A 20,405-nucleotide genomic window follows, 5' to 3' on the forward strand; every position below is an offset into this window, starting at 1 on the left:
AAGTCTGCCTGTACGGGGTACGCATTTTGTTGACATGGCTACCCGTTCTAGTGGGAAAGATTATGAAGATACCTGATGAGTTCTTGTTCAGACCACAGGTACCTAAGGATGAAGAGGGGGGGATTATTCCCTGAGAGTTACAAGCAGCTATATTGCGAGGGGAATTGGCCATGCTCGAAGGAGCCGATGGTGAAGGCAGGTCATGGAGAATGGTAATTGCCATTAGGGAGGGTATAGATTGACTGATGTCACAGATGAAGATATGTTTAAAGATGGTCCATCAGATGATGAAGTAGTATACGAGATGAGTATAACATATTGGATCAGAATAGAGAAAAGGGAGATCCCACAGTGAATGGTGATAGTACAACAGTGCCCAGCATTTTTTTATGAGGACTTGTTATGTTATGTTATTGAAATGTTTAAAGCGCATGCATGCTCGAAGGCATCATGGTGCTGAGGTATACAGGAGAATTCAATTAGATAAAAAAGTAGTGCGTTTTAGAATAATATAGCATTCAATTTTCACCGAAAGACAAGGTGATCAACAATCCTCCGTAAGTCAAGGGGGAGTTCATTCCAAGCTTTGGCAGCCACAACAGAAAAGGCACGCAAACCAGAGCGGGCGGCCTAACCCGTAGGACAACTATCAAGAGGGCAGATTGGGAGCAGAGAGTGCGGGTAGAATAGTGCACAAATTTCACTTGCAGTTACTCCACTCCAATGCCATAAAAAGCCAGATGTACCATACACATAGATTTGAACAAAATCTGAGCTGCCAGAGGGAGCCAATGTAATTGTCTCAGCAAAGTGGACATGCGTGTTCTAAACTGACGGCAGAGAATGGATCTCGCTGCAGCATTTTGGAGAAGTTGTTGCCGCCTCACCAGGTAAAGAGGCTGCCCTGGATAAAGTTACAGTAATCAACTCCACTCAGAACTAGTGCATCTACCACAAAAGCTTGGGAGGCTATGGAGATGAAAGGGCGAACCTTAAAATGGCTGTTCTTGCAAACTGCTGCCAACTGCTCCTCCATGACCGGGGAGGCCGCGATTCTTATCCCCAGATTTCTGACTGACAGAACAGGCGTAGGAAGTGGGCCAAGGTAAGATGGTCCAGAAGGGAGGTAGTTACTACAACCAGGACCTCAGTTTTGCTAGCTTTTAGCTTTAGCTAATTAGAGTTCAACCACCCCCGTAGCTCTTCCAGGCACTTTCTCAGGCAGGCAGCTGTCTCAGACTGAGAAAGGTCCAAACGAACCAGGATCTCGGTATCGTCCGCGTAGGAATAAAAGCAGAACCCATGAGATTGGAGAATGACCAGCAAGAGTATAATGTAAACATTAAACAGGATGGGATCCAGGGAGGTTTTTTTTTAATAAAGGAATAACCAAAGCATGTTTAAGTGAGGGAGGAATCACTCCAGTAGTGAAGGAAAGATTAATAGCAGAGGTAATATGAGCAATCAAGTCACCTGGAGATTCCTTTATAAGAGCCAGAGGTATGGCATCTTCAGGGGAGGCAGATTTTAATCACTGAATAGCTAAAAGAAAGTCAGAATGTGAGAAAACAGGGAATGTGGACCAAGACCCCATAGCAGGAGGGGGTTCAACAGGAGCCCTATCAACGCTAGGTACAACAGCCTCCTGTTTTATAGTGTCTCTGATAGCCGATATCTTGTTAAAAAAAAGTGGACAAGGTGTCACATAGATCCTGGGAGGGCAGCACTGAGGCAGCCTGACATAGGAGTAGAAAGTGACTGAACTAAATCAAATAGGGCCATAGGTTTGAAAAAAGTGCCAACCTCTTTATGGACTACAGGCCCCTATGATGTAGGCCTATTGAAGGGGGAGGGAGAAGTTAAAATTAAGCTGAAACCAGGAGCTATTTTACCTCACGCAAGACAGTACCCAATGTCTCGGGAGGTGGATGAGGATATTTTTAAGACTATGGGCCTCATTACACGGTAGGCGGTAAGGGTTTACCGGTACTGGTATTTTACCGGTACCGGTAAATCCTTACCGCCTTACTACGAGGTCCCTTTGCGGGTTGGAGTATGTAACGCCTGCTTTTTGCAGGCGTTAAAAACCAACCCGCAAAGGGACCAGGGAGCTAATTACGGTACCACAATTTGCAGTGCCGTAATTAGCACCTTCCCCATTCCCATTATGCCCTATGGGGCAAAAATGGGAATGGTGAAGAGCAATGGGGGAAGGGGGAATTACCACCCCACTAACCTTGGAATAGGGCGGTAATTCCCCTTTCCACCAAGGTGGTGCCGGTATTTTACCGGCATGGACCAAGGTGCTAACAGCACCTTGGTCCACCGCCGTCCGTGTAATGAGGCCCTATATCAGCTATGATGGAAGAGGGTGTTTTAGTGACGTCAGAGCCAGCGTGTAATACTGCTGTGTACCCTGTGAAGAAATCGAAAGGGGGGTCGTGGAGATTAATTCAGGTCATGAGACCAATTAACCAGATTTTAGAGGCAGAGTTTCCTCCAGTTCCGAATCATGAGACAATTTTATGTAGCATCCCCACAGAGGCACGATATCTCACGGTGATTGACTTGAAACATTTATTATTCTCAGTCCCACTGCATAAGGACTCTCAAGACGTCACGTCATTTGCATTTCATCAGACTAAGTTGAAGATTAATGGTTTGCCCCACTACTGTGAGTCTCCATCAATCTTTAATAGGGTCCTGCAGATGGACCTAAGCAATATTGATTTATAAAGTGATGTGCTGAAGTATGTAGATGACATTTTAGTTTGCAGCACGACAGAAGATGAGTGGAGACGAGATTTGATTCAGTTAATGAATATCATAGCGGACAAGGGATATAAAGTAGACAAGGAGAAATTGGAATATTGCCAGGAGAAGGTGTTGCAAATTACATAGGCCAGATAATCTCGCTTGAGGGAAAGAAAGTTACACCTGAAAGAGCAGAGGCAATTATGAAAACACCAAAACCACACACGATAAAGCAAATGCAGCAGTTTCTGGGATTGAGTAACTAGGTTAGAGCATGGGTACTTGATTATAGTTCATACACAAGACTCCTTTTTGTTGGTTTTAAAGAAAGCCAAAGTGAATAAGAAGATAATAGAATGGACTGAGAAAATGGAGGAAGGCTTTGGGGAGATGAAAAAAGCAATTTGCACAGCTCCAGTTTTAGGAATTCCCAATTATTCTGAGGAGTTCTTCATGTTTTTGCACGCAAATGGGTCAGTTGTGACAGCAGTGCTTACACAGAGGACTACACTTGGGTATAAACATCTGGCATATTATAGTGGGATTCTAGATCCAGTTATGAGAGGACACTTTCCTTGCAAACAATCGCTGGCAGCAACCACATTCGCTATTGAGAAGTCTACAAGTATTGTAATGGGGTGTTCCATTACTTTATTTGTTGAGCATGCTTTGTTTGCTGTTTTGGAGAAACCTAAGGGTACACTGACATCTCAGAGGGCTTCTGCGTATGAGGTAGTTACATCAAATCCAGCAATTAAAATAGTCAGTTGTATATTAGTGAACGCTGCCATGTTTGTAGCCAAACCTGTGGCAGCGGATGAGTAAGTGCCTGATTGCTCTATATATGAAGAGTTCTATGACGAGATCCCAAGGGTGAAGGAGAATGCTCTAGCAGAGGGAGTCGTCAAAAATGTATCAAACTGATGGACAAAGGCATTCAAGTTCAGCTGTGGTAAGCTGTGGTAAGGCACAGAGCTAACAGGGAATTTGAATTGGTAGCAAGTGTAAGACTACTGTTTCACTTTTCAGCACAGGCTGCAGAATTGGTGGTGCTTATTGCCACGCTCGAGAAACACGAATGACAGAAAGTGACAGTGTACAGTGACTCCGCCTATGTGATTTCAACCATGCACAAAGGGCTAGCATGTTGGAAAAGGAGGTACTACCTCCGAGCTGATGGCACTCCAGTGCAACACGCTGCATTATTGGACAGACTTATTAAAGCACTAAAACTCCCAGTAACCATCGCAATAGTTAAATGTGCTGCACATACTAAGAGAACTGACTTTATCTCATGCGGGAACAAAGATGAAGAGGCCAAAAGGGTTGCATATTCTCCAGATATTTCAAGTTTTGATTCTGCAGATGTGAAGGAAAATGTGGTGACGATTATGATTGTAAATGAAGGGTTTAATCATTTGTCCAGAAGACAGTTGATGGAAGTTCAAGTAAGTGCTTCTCAGGAAGAGAAAGAGCTATGGACAAGGAGGGGGTGTTTTTTTTATCCCTCTCTGAAATATTGTGGTGACAGGACAGCACTGGAAAGCCGGTGATGCCTGTAGCCTTATTAAGGGTAATGTTAGAACAGCTACACTACCCTGCATATGTCACCAGGGAGAGTCTTGCTGCACCTATTGCAGAAGACTGGTTCATACCGAACCTTTTAGAGCATGTTGTATTTTATGTAGTTAATTGCATCGTATGTCAAATGTTTACCTCTGGGCACACATTGCGAACAATCAGAAGAGTAATTCCTCGGCCCAATGGTCCTTTTCAACATTTACATATCGATTATTTTGACATGCTGCAAGTATGTAGTGGATATAGGTATATGATAGTGGTGGTGTGTCCCTTTTAGAGATGGATTGAAGCTGGTCCATATACACACCCTGATGCCACTTGCGCGGCAACGTTTTTAGTATGAGAAGTCTTTCCTATATGGGGAGTATGTGAAGTGCTGAGATACAACAATAGGCCCCTTTTTGTTAATGAAGTATTTAAACAGATCAGTCTATTGCTTATAGTAGATGCTTATCACCTGTAAGTGAACAGGATATGTGAGAGACTCAATGGTCTTTTCAAAGAGAGAATTGCCAAATTGAAATTAACACTGAAAAAGGGTGGCTGTATTGCCTGCCCCTTACATTATATGCATTAAGGAATCAACCTAGTTCGGACCACCACCTCACACTCCATGAGTTAGTGACGGGAAGGTGAATTAGAATATCCCTGTCCCCTCCATCGAGGAGGAGAAGTGATGCCCGGATGACGGGAGAATTTGGTAGGAAATGAGCTACATGCATATTTAACATGTATGACAGCTAGTATCTCTGTCATTTCAGATCAACACAAGCGTAAGGGGTGTCGGTGTCAGGACACAGATCGAGACCATTCAGCAACTGGATCTAAAGAACTACCTGTACCTAAATTATTTGTTGGAGATCCCATTTTAATTCACAACTTCACTAGAAGGTGGCATGATCCCGATTTAGTGGACCCTACGTAGTGGAGAATATTACTCCATCTGCAGTAAAAATCCAAGAAAGGCGTGCCAGGATTCACTTGGGTTATGTGAAGCCATATGCTGGTGAGACCGGAACACCCCCACCCAATTCGGAAACAAGACAAGAAGAAGCAGTGTACAGACTTGATCGATGACGAGGAAGAAGGACGCTAAGATTGCTGATTAAATAAATGCAAGTGTGAATTTGGACTGTGGCTCACCCTGCACACTCTTTATAGATATTTTAGCAGGAGTGCAAAAAGTAATTGTTCTCAAGCCACAGAAAGCATGTAAATTTGGATTTTAGAAAGCACCGGTACGCATAAAATTCCAGATCTTGATTTCATATTCAACGACTGGAAAAGGGAGAAGTTCCCTGATTTGTTTCTCACTGAGTTTCTCTTTGGTCAGATTCATGGTACTATCTGATGTCAATATCCATAGACTTCTTCTTGCTGTCTTCATTTGTATACTCCAAGCTTACCCTGATCTTGTTGGGCATAGCACTGACATTCGTGCAATTGTGCAGGATCCTAAGAATGGCCCTGCAATTAGAAGATTGTTGGCAGCAATAATTGAGCAAATTAGGCAGCTACCTGAGCATCTAACAAGCCCTCCTGGTTTAAAAGGTTTTTTCCTTCCTTAAAAGTAGTACACAGGCACCATGTGGTCAGTTGAAAATAATACAGTTCCAGAAAGTGAGCAGACTCAATGATGTGTGGAAAGACACCAGGGGTGGGGTCTCATGTAGTAGTGCATAATATATGTGTGAACAGCATCATTTTTTTCTGTTTTTGCTAATGCACGCTGCTTACCTTGCTGGTCCCAGCAAGGAAGGAGTTCCATTGATTCTCCCCACTCTAGTAACCTATGCAGAGTTAGATGTTGCAAGGAGACCAAGGCCATACATCATTATCCCTGCACCAGTGACACCTGTAAGGTCACCTATTTCTCTGACAGGTGTTCCTATGATTCCTCCTGTAGGAAGGATGATAACTGAAATACTCCATGAGCATTATGCACACATTTTTTTGCCAAGAAAGAGACCCAAGAGATGTGCAAGTGAAGATTATTATGAGTTAAATAATTATCTAGATAGTACAGCACATTTAGGGAACAACATGTGGTATAAAATAATGAAGGAGGTAGGAAAGAGAACCTCTAAGGAGGAGTGCTATGTTTTTGCTCTCCTACCTTATGCTATGGGAAAGTCCAAGATATTCATAGCTATAGAGATATACATCCAGACAGCTCATTGCCTGACTCACCTTGCACTTTGCCATACAAGAGGTCAATTCCAGGGTGAAAAGGATCCTTGGTATGGGTGACTAAATGGTCAGCTCCGGAAGAAGATGATCATGTTCAAGATTTGAAGGCAAGAGCACACACCAGAGATCATGTGCAAAGATATGAACAGCCTGGAATGAAAGGGGCAGGAATCAGATGGGAGATAAATAAGAAGCTCAATTGCCAAGGAAAGACTGATGAAGAAATACGAAAATGCAAGGAAACAGGCCAGATGGGGAACTGTGCTTTCTCCAGATGGATGGGATGGGAAGAGGGCATAGTCATAGGCAGAGCTGTGGCAGTAACTGGACATCACAAACTAGTTATAGATCGTGTGGAAAAAGGATGCACAGCCTTCTTGCCGAAACTTGTAAAGTTGCTGACATGGGTCGAACACAAAGGAGGCCCGTAGCAGATAATGCCTCTAGCTAGTGCATTATCTTCACTAATAGCTTCAGAAATAATGGAACAAGAAAAGTTGGAGAGAATCAGCAGTGCGGTTGAATATTAGATGTACCAGGAATGAAGGATGGGACAGTATTGATAATGGATCACTACTGGGCCTGTGGATCCAGAACATACATGAAGCTGCCCAGAGACTGTGGAGGAGGGTGTTCAATGGTGATTGTTCATGTTCCAGCATTAGTGATTCTGAAGAGTGACCTGACCATTGGTCAGTTTCCGAAAGCAGATGCTCACCTGAGAAAGAAGAGATCAATTTGATCCCTCGATTGAACAAGGAGGCAGAATTACTTGTAAGCTAAATTGATAGAAGCTTTCAACTCTATTCTGTATGAAAACGGTTGTTCATCCAGACCTCAGCAGTACTCGCAACAATCTTCATGTCAGGGATCCAGACAATGCCACATACTATATGGTTTCAGATAACCAAATGGGAGCCAATGCAGAAAATGAACGCTACCGTAAAGGGATTCAACGCTATCAGGGAAGAGCTGAGAGCCATAAGATTGATGACTCTTCAGAACAGATATGTCCTGGATATGATTATAGTAATGGATGGTGGTGTTTGTGCCAAAATTGGAGAATCATGTTGCACATTAATACCTTCTCACGATGAAGAGAATAGGACTTTGACAGAGGCCATAACAATGCTCACAAACATACACATCAATATGAAAGATGAATTGGAAGACATTGCAGATGACAGCTGGTTTGCATCGATCTTCTCATGAGCTCCAGAATGGATGGCGAATACCTTCATGTTCCTTGGAGCCTTGTTGGTGATGATCATGTTTGTATTCTGTGTGGTCAGAATAATAATCACACAGTGCAAGACGACCACAAAGAAAGCAACAGGAATGAAGATCATGATTGATGTCGAGTCCGGGTTCGAATTCAGAGTTGACAGATGAGGAAATCAGAGACTATGTAAAGGCCAGTATTTATGCACCTGAAAGAACAAAGTTCCTGTATCCGAAGAACCACAAGAAGTATGTAGGAACCCGAATGGACAATGTAGACTTATGACCTGGAATGTTGATGAACATGTGAAATCAGCAGGAGGACACTAAGAAGTGATGAAAATATAGGCCCCAAAGAAGCACTTCTTTAGAAAAGGATGTCTAGATGTGAAGACTGATGGGAGAGTGGTCGATAAAGCAACCAGAGGGGGGAGTGTAGAAGAAAAGCAGAGTACCTCTCCCGGAAGTCCCACCCCCATCCTGCCTATATGTTGGCAACCAGAAATTGTGACATGCGCAAAGACAATAATGGTACCTATACCACAAAGAGTCCTTGAAACAAGGTAGCCATTGAGAAAACCCTACATGTATCCATAGAGAAATGATGGTCTTCTGAAGAAAAATCCAGAAGAAGTGTGAAATTTAGTGAAAGAAAAGACTGGTGACATCACAAGAAGCTGAAATGATGCAACTAGAAGAGATGCCAATGAAGAAAGAATATAGCATTTATAGAATCTGATGACAAAGTAGCGAAGTAAGCAACATTTCGGGAGTGAAATGAAGATAGCATGTGCGGAGAAGCACTGAAGAAAATGCAAAATCAGTTCACAAATGTACAGACGAAGTACTGCAATTAGACAAAATAATCATGAGGCTGGTTAGGTAGTGAATAGATTGCAGGCGGTGCCGCCAATGTATATATATAGGAATGCATAGAATCTGGATGTTCCATGACGCATTTTAGCTCACTTGGATCCTGTGAATGGAAGGGCTGGAAGTGTGGCACAGTTGAATAAAATAGCTGATGGCAAATGAAGATTCGAGAAGGCTGGTGTGGCCCTGTGTCAAGAGTGGGGGCCGCCAAAAGCCTGGTTATCTATTCGAGAAGATACAGTGAACGTGAGGAGTGAGCTAAGCTCCTGTTTGAGGTGTAACAGAAAAAGACTAGAAGTGCCAAGATTTCTTCATTTAATAGTATGAAGGAGCTCAAAACGTGGACTCTAGTGACATGGTCAGATAAAAATAGACTTTGGGGCAAGCTACACCCAAGACCAGAAGATAAGGCCATGCCTTCACTCCCTTTTATTCTCAGACAAAGTGAGCCTTTGCAATGCCGAGTTCAAACAAAGTAATTGAATGGAAGACCGCAGGAGTGATGATGGATGTTGGGCTAATTGGGTGGGGAAACATGACCAGGCCAACCCCACAGCACCTTGGGTACCAGCTGGCGTGCTGCTAGCGTGTGGAATACTCCAGAAGGGTACAGGCAAGCCAAACAATTGTAGAGGGCCACATTTTAAAAAGGCCTATAGTTTGAGAAACCAATACTATATTGTGCATTAGTCTAAGACGGAAGATGACTTGCACTTGTGAAGGGCTTAGTTGTCCACCTGATCTTAGTAACCCAATCACGACCCTATACCCCATAGAAACTATATGTATATTTTCCCCTTAAGCCTATCACATCCCCAGTAGGTTTTCTTATTTTGTCACGTAGTATGATGTCACTTGTGATGAATTTTTTGTATAAAGCTGTGTTTTTGAGAAATGCTTTCGAGCACTCGTTGAGTGAGTTGTGCGGTGTCCGTTGATGTCCATTATACTCCCTGTTTTAAAGACTTGTTATTAAACAGTTAATATTTGCCAACTTCCTGAGTCATTTTGATTTTTGATGTATGATTAAGATCTGCATCCCCATCCATCTCAGATATTGTTACCTCGTCTTAAAGGTAACTCCCTCCTCCCCACCTCTGAGTCTGGTTGCCGCCCTAAACACTCCACTGAGACTGCTCTCACTTATGTACTTAATTCTCTCCTCACTGCTCGCTATGATAAGCAATCCTCAATTCTCATTCTCTTTGACCTCTCCCGAGCTTTTGATACCGTAGATCACCCCTTACTTCTTAGCACTCTGTCTTCCTTCAGCTTCAAAGGCTCTATCCTCTCCTGGTTCTCCTCTTACCTCTCCAATCAATCTTTTACTGTCTTCTGGGGTGGCTGCACCTCCTCCAACTTCCCCTTGAACTATGGCATCAACCAGGGATCTGTACATGGACTTTTTCTTTTCTCTCTTTATACCTTCCTTCTCGCCCCCGTTATCTCTTCTTTCGGCATTTCCCTCCATTTCTACGCTGATGACACCCAACTCTTTCTCTCGTTCTCTTCTTTCACTCCCGACCTCCATCATACTCTCTCCTCCTGCCTTACGGCCATAAACTACTGGATGTCATCCCATTTTCTTTCCCGCAACAATGACATTACTGAAGTGCTTTTCTTCCCTCCTAACACTCTTTCCCCTTCCCCCCTCCTTTCATCCACTTTCCCACTTCCAATCTCCCCATCTCCAACCATGCCCACAATCTTAACCTCCACCATTTACTCCTCCCTCTCCTTCTCCAACCACATCTCTCTCACCTCTCGTGCCTGTCGGCATCAACTCTTCAACATACGCAAGATCCGCTCCTCTCTAACCTTCCACACTTCAAAACTCTTAATCTCCTCCCTTATTTTCTCCCGCCTCTTCTACTGCTCCTCTCTCCTCTTTGGACTCCCTGTCTCTCACCTGACTCCCCTAAAATCCATCTACCACTCCTCTATCCATACTATATGTCTTCTTGGCCCTCGAGATTCTATTTCTACCTCACTCTCTCAACATGCCTGGCTTCCCTTCCTCTCACAACTAAAATTTCAATTCCTCTGTCTTGTCTACAAATCTCTCCATGATCTCGCCCCTCTATCTCTCATCCCTCCTCTCATTTTACTCCCCCTCCCGCTCTCTCTACTCAGCTGATTTCTACCTTCTCATTGTACTTCCTGCCCCATGTGCCTCCTCACGCTTCCGTTCCTTTCAACTCTTGGGCCCCCTTCATTGGAACTCCCTACCTCTTTCTATCCGCTCCACCCCTACCTACTCATCCTTAGGCTCCTCTCTGAAAGCCCTTCTTCTCCACTCCCCCCTGACTCTCCTTCCCTACCTCTCTCCTCCCCAAACCCACTGCCCCCCTTCCCATCCCCTCCCTCCTTCCCCCTCCTCCTGCGGACCTCAAATCAGACATTGAAACCACCAGGGGATGCAGGAGGCCACCAGGGGGCTCCCCCTTCCCTTCCTCTCCCTTCTTCCCACCTCCTCCCGATCCCGCGGACCTCAAATCAAACATTGAAACCTTCCTTACCTACCTCCTCTCCCCTCCCCTACCCCCTTTTAAGTAAATTGTTCTACATACTGTATCACTTGTTTGTCTCATGCTTGTAAATATGCTTCTTTCATTATTGTACCTTGTTGTTATACTGTAAAGTGCTTTGGATTAAAGAGCTATATAAACTTAATAAACATAAACATAAAGGACCCTAATGTGTTCAATAACGTCCCTTTAACAAAGATTTTCCAGTTAATATATATATATACATATAGCAAAAAAAACTTTGTTAAAGGGACGTTATGGTTAAGTTGCGCTACTAAAAACCTATGAAATTCAGTAAACAAACTTTGTTAAAGGGACATTATGCTTAAGTTGCACTACTAAAAACCTATGAAATTCAGTAAAAAATCTTTGTTAAAGGGGCATTATGGTTCCAAGTAAAACCGAAAAACCCCTGAAATTCGCTAGTTATGGTAAACTAAGCAAACATAACTCGCGCCACCACCGGGCACTGTTAAGACTAACACCCAGGATATCAAAAATGACATCACAAATGTTATTAATGACATCACTGATGACATCACATGTGCATTTACTTTTCAGGAAAAGTGTGTACAAGGGATTGTTATTGTAATGTTGACAAAGAAAGTGTCAAGTGTCATTGGAATAAATATCATGAGCTACTTAGTGCATTAAGCATTGCATTGATATGAATAGAATTCTATTATGAAGTTCTATCCAATATACTAAGCTACCCATGTAGAAACATATGCATTGTGTGCAGAATACATGATGGAAGTGCAACATTCATAATCTTGCCATGTTGAACAGTGAAATGATAACTGCTTTCTTATTACAGTTTTGCGTACTGTGAAACATGTAATAAGTAGCTAATGAAATCCACTCACTACATATTTGCATTATTACAGACAAAACACAAAGAGACAACAACATATACAAATATAAGTATATACAGGGAAAGTGAAGCAAGCAAAAAAGAAGCAGTAGTAGCAGAAAGTGTTCATAACCAAACTGATTATCTTAATGCAGAGAAATGATTGCTCTGTTCCCCTATATATATGTATCACATGATGTGATACGACCCTAAGGAAAGTAGTGTGAGTACAATGTATACAAATATGAGCATATACAGGGAAAGTACAGTAATAAAAACACAACAGAACTATCGGAAAGTGCTGATAACCCTACTGATTATTTTCATGCACAGAAAGCATTGCTGTTCTTCAAGCTTGTGTCTTCCCCTATGTATATGTTTCATATGATGTGAAGGATAAGGATTGATTGGGATCAAGGATTGAAGGATAAGTCTACAAATATAGTACCTTTTCAATTTTTAGTTCCTGACTGTTACTGAAGAAAACCATGTGGCCTAGATATGTCAGTAAAGGAAAAAAGGGGGAGCCAGAAATGTGATGTCATCAGTGTTGTCATCAATGACATTTGTGATGTCATCTTTGATGTCCTGGGTGTTAGTCTTAGCAGTGCACGGTGGTAGCGCGAGTTATGGTTGCTTAGCTTACCATAACTAGCGAATTTCAGTGGTTTTTCGGTTTTACTTGGAACCATAACGTCCCTTTAACAAAGTTTTTTTACTGAATTTCATAGGTTTTTAGTAGCACAACTTTACCATAACGTCCCTTTAACAAAGACTTTTTACTGAATTTCATAGGTTTTTAGTAGTGCAACTTAACCATAATGTCCCTGACTTTATCTACATGTAACTTAGAACATACTGAACCCCCAGCTAGTGATTTTGATGTCTGTGGACTGTGCAAATGTCTGCGGATGGACACGGACAACAGCAACAGTACCCAAAAACTCAGGGAATATCTTATTCATTATACCTTGCCATATGAACACTGCACAAGTTCAAAAACCAGCATACAAACAAATTATATGTAGTAATAAATAAGAAGTGGAACCTATATATCTAACACATCAACCATCCATTTAAATACCATATTTACTAAAATGGAATATACCAAAACAACAAAGATATGCTTCTGACATAGTTATCTCACAGAAACTGCACAACTAGGAGCATCAGCAGATCTACAGACCAGCAAGAACACAACCTACAAGAAGATAGTAAGTAAACTTAATTTTCTCATATATTTCTAAAGTGTCTGTATTAGATACAATAAAAGTAATATATATATATATATATATATATATATATATATATATATATTTTCACAGAAATGTCCAGTACTTTAGAGTGGCTTGAGGAGAATTTCCCACGTGAGGAAATATCTGAAAATACTGATACTAATGGAAGAATATATATATATATATATATATATATATATATATATATATATATATATATATATATATATATATATACATATATATATATATATTTTCTTTTTAACAGACCATATAAACATTGAAAATAGTACACCAAAAGATACATTGGAAAAGACTCTCCAGCGCATGGAAGAAAAAATGGACATGCTCATAGCAAATTGCAACCATTTGAAAATGTTTGTGGAGGAACACATAAAAGAAAACATTAAATGCCATTGTCCCACATGTACCTGTCCCCTCTCTCCATATTCCAGTCAATTATCCCCAAACCCTCTCCACGAAAAACATTTTTTGATGAGACTTCATCCCTTCATCTCCTCCTATCCATCCTCTTGAAATCCCCAATTCCCCTGTGTTTGTGTCAGTTTCTGCTTCCCCTTCTCTTACATACATTGTACATCTATATATAATTTTTTAAAAAAATATGTGTGTTTGAATTCAGTCCTTTTTTTTAAAAAAAGTCAGTTGGGCTGTCTGCAGTCAAGTTGATACTGTTCTAAGAACACACGTGGTGTCCGGGGTGTCCGTAAATAAACAACAAAATGGGGGTGTCCTAAGAACACTATGCCAATATGTAATGTCCGCAGTCAGGTTGAAACTGTTCTAAGAACACACGCAGTGTCCGGGATGTCCGTAAATAAACAAAATGGGGGTGTCCTAAGGACACTATGCCTGTCCGTAATGTCCGCAGTCAAGTTGAAACTGTTCTAAGAACACACGCAGTGTCCGGGATGTCCGTAGATAAACAAAATGGGGGTGTCCTAAGGAAGAACACTATGCCTGTCCGTAATATCCGCAGTGAAGTTGATACTGTTCTAAGGACACACGCGGTGTCCAGGATGTCTGTAAATAAACAAAATGGGGGTGTCCTAAGGACACTATGCCTGTCCGTAATGTCCGCAGTTAGGTTGAAACTGTTCTAAGAACACACGCGGTGTCCGGGATGTCCGTAAATAAACAAAATGGGGGTGTCCTAAGGACACTATGCCTGTCCGTAATGTCAGCAGTCAAGTTGCAACTGTTCTAAGAACACACGCGGTGTCCGGGATGTCCGCAATTATAAAAATGTGGGGGTGTCCTAAGGACACTATGCCTGTCCGTACTGTTCGCAGGCAAGTTGAAACTGTTCTAAGAACACACCCGGTGTCCGGGATATCCGTAATTATATTAATGTCCTGAGGACACTATACCTGTCCGTACTGCCTGAAGAACATCTACGCACATGCGCACTGCACTCATATGTTCTACGAACATTGCACCTGTCCGTACCTGTTTGTCTCACTTGTGTTGCACTTTTAATTAGTTTCAGGACCCGAACACTGTACGTAGAACACCTGCGCGCATGCGCACGACTGTTCCTGTGTATTTGCTGTCCTGCGGACACCCGTTCCCTTCGCGGACATGTTTGCGACACCATCATGTGACCGCACCCACGCTGAGTGTGTGTCCTGAATTGTGGACAATGTCTGGGTCCCTGAACATGTTAAAAGTACCTTTTCAGGCAATCCACAGTTTTTTATAGTAAAAATCCACCATAGCACATGTCCCAGACAATGACCCTGACTTTCTACATACTTTTTGGAACTTGTTGAGCCTTTTTGGGGTGTTCGATCTGTCCACGGACAGCGCGGATGTCTGAGGAGCACACACACGCACCCCTATAAAAGGCCACACCCCAGAGCTCATCCTCATTGTGCTTCTGGCTATCTGACAGAGCATTGTCTACTTTGCTGGTAATCTTCGAGATTTGGCTGCTCTTGCTGCTTTCCATCAGACCTGATGGCATCAATGCTTGCTGCTCCAGCTGGTGCTATATCTGTCTCAGCACCACCCCTACCCCCTCCACCACCACCACAACCTCCCCAAGGGCCTGAAGAGGGGAACAGGCACGAAGATGTAGAGGAGGAGGATGAAGAGGATGACGAGGATGAGGTAGTGGAAGTCCCTACTACCAGCACTCGCCGTGAGTCTTGGGTGTGGCAGTTATTCATCATTCATGGTAACGTACCCAAGGTGCATGCGAACAAGGTCACCTGCAACCAGTGCAATATGGTGCTGAGTCACGGGAGGCCTGGTTTGAACAGCTTTGGTACGACATCTATGAAGCGACATCTAAGGTCATTCCACGGTGGGGCCATTCGCAAGGTTGTACCTTGCGATCAACGTACTAGGTTGAGTTCCTCTGCTACTGTCAAGGATGGCACTCTGTCAAGAGTGGCACAGGGCACGCAGGTAAGGTTTGGGTGGCTGTGCTGATGTAAGGTGACCGATAAGCACACACACAGCAGGAAGCTCAACAAGAACGAAGAGTAGGCAACTGTAGCAGGAAATGCAAAGGTACACACAAACTGGATTCCCTCTTGGGGTGTATGGGGAAATGGGAAAGAGTGTTCCACGGACCTTAGGAATCTCCAGCCTTCTGCACAAATTGCTATTACAGGGGCCCACACTGTATGCTCATGGCTGGGAACAACAGCAGTGGGTGTCTGTAACACTGAAACGCGACAAGGGAAGGGGAAGTGGTTGCCTGCTGGAAACCAACAGTCAAGCTCTGTACAAAGGGATCTACATACGATACAAGAGAAGACAAGAACAGAAATATCCAGGGAAAAGGAAGTCAATGAGCAATCTAGCAGAAGGAAATGAAGGAAAAGCAGTATAACTTTAATGGGTAACCTAAGGGAAGGACAGAGGACTCAAGGAAGAGAAGGACAGGGATCAAGAACAGGGGGTTGCAAACAAGGAAGAGAGCAAGGGAGCAGCAGCCAGGAAACAGGGGGGCTGCAAACAGGGAAGCAGGCTGCAGTAACGGATGGCACAAGGTGCAGGTAAACTGTTGTAGACTGCAGAGAACTGCAGTAGGCTGCAAGGCAGGGAGCCCAGAGGAGCAGGGCAGAGAGCTGTAGTAGACGGCAGACAGAGAGCCCAGAGGAGTAGGGCAGCAAGGAGCAAGCCCAAAGGAGCAGAACTGCAAGGCGGGGAGCCCAGAGGACAAGGGTTGTAGGCAAGAAGCCCAGAGGACAAGGGCTGAAGGCAGAGGAGTGTAGCAAGCTGCAAGGCAGGGGGCCCAAAGGACAAGAGCTGTAGGAAGCGGAGTGAAGCAGGCTGCAAGGCAGGGAGCCCAGAGGAGCAGGGCAGCAAGGAGCGAACCCGGAGGAGCAGGGCTGCGAGGCAGGGAGCCCAGCGGACAAGGGCTGTTGGCAGCGGAGTGAAGCAGACTGCAAGGCAGGGAGCCCAGAGGACAAGGGCTGTAGGCAGCGGAGGGAAGCAGGCTGCAAGGCAGGGAGCCAGAGGACAAGGGCTGTAGGCAGCGGAGTGAAGCAGGCTGCAAGGCAAGGAGCCCAGAAGAGCAGGGTAGCAAGGAGTGAGCCCAGATGAGCAGGGCCGCTGACTGTAGAGGACTGCAGAGGACTGTAATCGGCTGCAAGGCAGGAAGCCCAGAGGACAAGGGCTGTAGGTAGAAGGCAGCGGAGCGTGATCGGCTGCAAGGCAGGGAGCCCGGAAAGGGCACTGGATCAAAAGCAGGATAAAGCAGGAACAGCATACAAAATCGTGGCTCAAGGCAAAAAGGGGCTGTGAGATTCTTGAGCTCTTGCAGGCAGCTGCTTAAATACAGCTCTGCCCTGTACTGAGGCAGGCTAATTGGCAGCACCCGGAGCAGCACACCTGAAGATAATCTGCCTCCTCCCTCTCTGGTCCTGAGATGGTGGAAGCAGCACTGATCGCTAGGGCTTCTGGGGATTGTGGTTCCAATACTGTCGAATGGGAATGGCCATTGATAGCTGTAGCAAGGTGCATTATGGTACATGTAGTTAGTTGAATTAAATAGGAAAGTACCAATGTTGCGCAAATGGGAATTAAGGACCAAAGTGTGAATAGGCGTTGTTCAAAGAGTATTATGAAGATGAATTAATAACAATTAGTCCATGATGGTTTCCAATGAGTGCGCCCGTGGCGCAGGCATGACAGTATGCCCCTCTCCATGCCCCCGAAGACTGACCAACAAGAAGAGTAAGTCCAAGGCCTGTCACACCGTGAAAGAGTCTTATACCAAAAAGGCACATCATGAAGCACCAAAAACTGTTTAAGGCTGCAAGGTGAGAGTCTTTAAGGGAGGAGACATTACCAATGTTCCGAACCTTTGAGGTAGAATTCAGAAAAGACAAACTCTTAGGGGCACAAAACCCAACAGTGCGTTCATGAACTGAGGAACTGTGAAGATCTGCTGCAGGTCCAAGGCAAATATTGCTTTGAAAGTAATGGTCTTCCTTAGGGCTGGCAACGGTAAAGTGCTGAAAGGTGGACCAGAGATACAACTGAATTGGTTGCTCTAGGAAGGTTTTCCAAGGTGCCAGAAGCAGCAATGGCAAAGTCAAGATTTGCCGCAGAGACGTCAGGAGTCCCAGCGGCGGGTTCACCATGAGTTGCAGGGAGTTCAGAAGCCACAGCAGCAGGGAGATCATGAATGGCAGTAGGTAGTTCCGGTGCTGTAGCAACTGGGAGTGTAGGTGCCATAGGAGTACCAGCGGGCAGGGACGCACCTGATACTGATAGAGTAGAGTCTGGTAGTTTAAGTGCTGCAGAGGCACCAGCAGGAACAACCGAAGCAGTAGCCTTAATAGAAGAGCTGTTAACTGGCTTAGCAACAGGTACTATCCTTGCAGGCAGAGAGGAAGGGGGTGCTTCTACTGCAGTAAAATTGACATGAGATGCTGCATCTGTAGCAGATTCAGGACTACTAGCAGGAGAATCAGCAGAGATTGGGCTAGCAGATTCTGTAACAGGTAGCATGGCTGATGTGGGGTCAGGATAGGGTAGGCTTTCTGATCGATGGCCTTCAAAGTCTGGTGTGCTCAGGTTGCTAGGTGGGTCTGGGGTATTGACTGTTGGAAAAGCTGGATTCCAGACAGGTACTGGGTATAGTTCAGGATCTGACTCATGGTCTGGTGCACAAAAACCCCTAGAAGCAGAGTACATCTCTGATTTGGTCACTTCAGTAGAGGCTGTAAGTGTGAGTAAAGGACCGTCGTCAAGGGTAAGAACGTCACAATCCTTTGACTCAGCAGGATCTCCAGTCAGATGATTACACTTGATTTGTGGTGTTATGGCAGTGTGAGTGATTCTGCCCACTGAAGGAGTTAATTCTTCACTATCTGAAGAACAGCCTGAGTTACTGTGGCTAGTAAGTGAATGAGCTGTGTCAAACTTTAGAAGGGATGCATATGCCAAATTCAGGTCTTCCATCTGCTTTGTATAAGTCTGTATCTTTTTCTGCGTTGCCATTCCAGGCCTTATTATGTCGATCTCTAAAGACAGAATGTCGGGTGTTGGACATAGTGTCAGATGGTCTGGTAAATTGTGTCCCTTTGCTAGATCCTTACAATGCAAATAGACAAATTCATCATAGAGGTCTTCGGTGTGTCTTTTAAGGCGCAAGAGCTGCTCTTGTAACTGGCATGTTCCATTTGCCAGTTCTACAACTTCAGAATCTGGTGTAGCAGAAAAGCCAGGTGTAGCGATATGAAGACTGACCTTAGTGTTATCGTGTTTAGTAGTTACTGGGGAAGCATTAAGACAACGATGGTCAGTATTGGTCTTTTGTACCCAGGACCAGCTGCACTAACCTCAGGATACTGAATGTCTTGCCCTGTTAAATGAGTGTTATCAGCAGTCTGGGGAGGTTGTGTAGCTTGCCAAGCTGGTCTTGAGCATATCACTTTGGCAATAACGTGCTCTGGTTGAGAGTTTGCCACAATGAGTGCAACATCTATGGCTGAAGCAGTGTTCAGACATTGGTCCGGAGACAGGCAGCCTGGGATAAAGGAATACAAGGTTTGTGTACAGGCTGAATGTCGAATGCAGTGTCAGAAGAAATGCCAGAAAGCGCAGGAATGTTTTCCACTGTTTGGGCTATAAAATCTGCAAGAAGTCATTATCTTGCTGTAGTTCTTCTACAGATAGGGACTGCGGATCATAGTTGCAAATGTCATAGTAATTATACCTAGAAGAAGGGTCAGAGAACCAGTGAGTGTAGTACTGTGCTTGCAAACCTTTGTTTACTAGGGCAAGTCTGTCTTTTTAACTAAGGTTTTTGTTTGCTGTCCTTAGGAAAACTTTAGATTTTTGCAGAGGTTTCTTGGACTGAAAGGAAAGCATCTTTGGTCTGTGTGTGCCTTTCCTGCCTATGGAACAAAAATATATTGGCTCTTGCAACTACATTCTCCATTTCTGCTGCTCTCACCACATGAGACACCCTTGTGGGAGATCGCATCCCTCCAGTTGCCTCACAGGCCATTCACAATGCTGATGACCCTTACCTTTCGAAGGTCACAGTTTTGTGTATGTACTGCGACACAGTACTCTGCATGGGGGAGAGACTTTAAAGTGCTTTTGAGACTGCGGTCTCAGAGCACGAGAAGACCTGCCCACTACCTAAGTAAGGCCCACCCTATATCTGCCTCTCTCCACCTGCCCTTTCTTATCCCCGTGGTTGGTGACCCCCGTTACCTTCCTTTCCCCTCCTCTCCTAGTGTGTCGTGTGGAAAGAGGACATGCCAACATCTCTTAGAAAGGCACAAACAGCCTTATTAACATTCCAACTTGCTTTCTCCATTTGTGGGCCAAATGAAGAAGAACGCAGCCACATTTGTCTCTGTGCAATACGAGAAAAAATTGCTTAGGAATTTGGAAACATGTCCGTGACCTTCCCAAGTCCTTCTTTCATTGCAAATTGCAAAGAAATTCCTGACACATGTCCTAAACTGTTCCCTCCACAATGAATTATAATTATGTCTGGGTGAAGCTCTGTCTCCAAAGTAGCACAGAGAGGTACCAAGTCCAACCACTTAATTCCATGCACTCCATGCCAGTGCACATTCACATGAGAGAATCCAGGATCTGCAGCTACTCCACAGCATTCTGCATGCACCTCCAACCAATGTATCCATGAGCCTCCCAAAATCCAGATAA

The sequence above is a fragment of the Ambystoma mexicanum genome, chromosome 11, assembly GCF_040938575.1.
Source record: "Ambystoma mexicanum isolate Mex_15411 chromosome 11, UKY_AmexF1_1, whole genome shotgun sequence".
In the NCBI taxonomy this organism is placed as follows: domain Eukaryota; kingdom Metazoa; phylum Chordata; class Amphibia; order Caudata; family Ambystomatidae; genus Ambystoma; species Ambystoma mexicanum.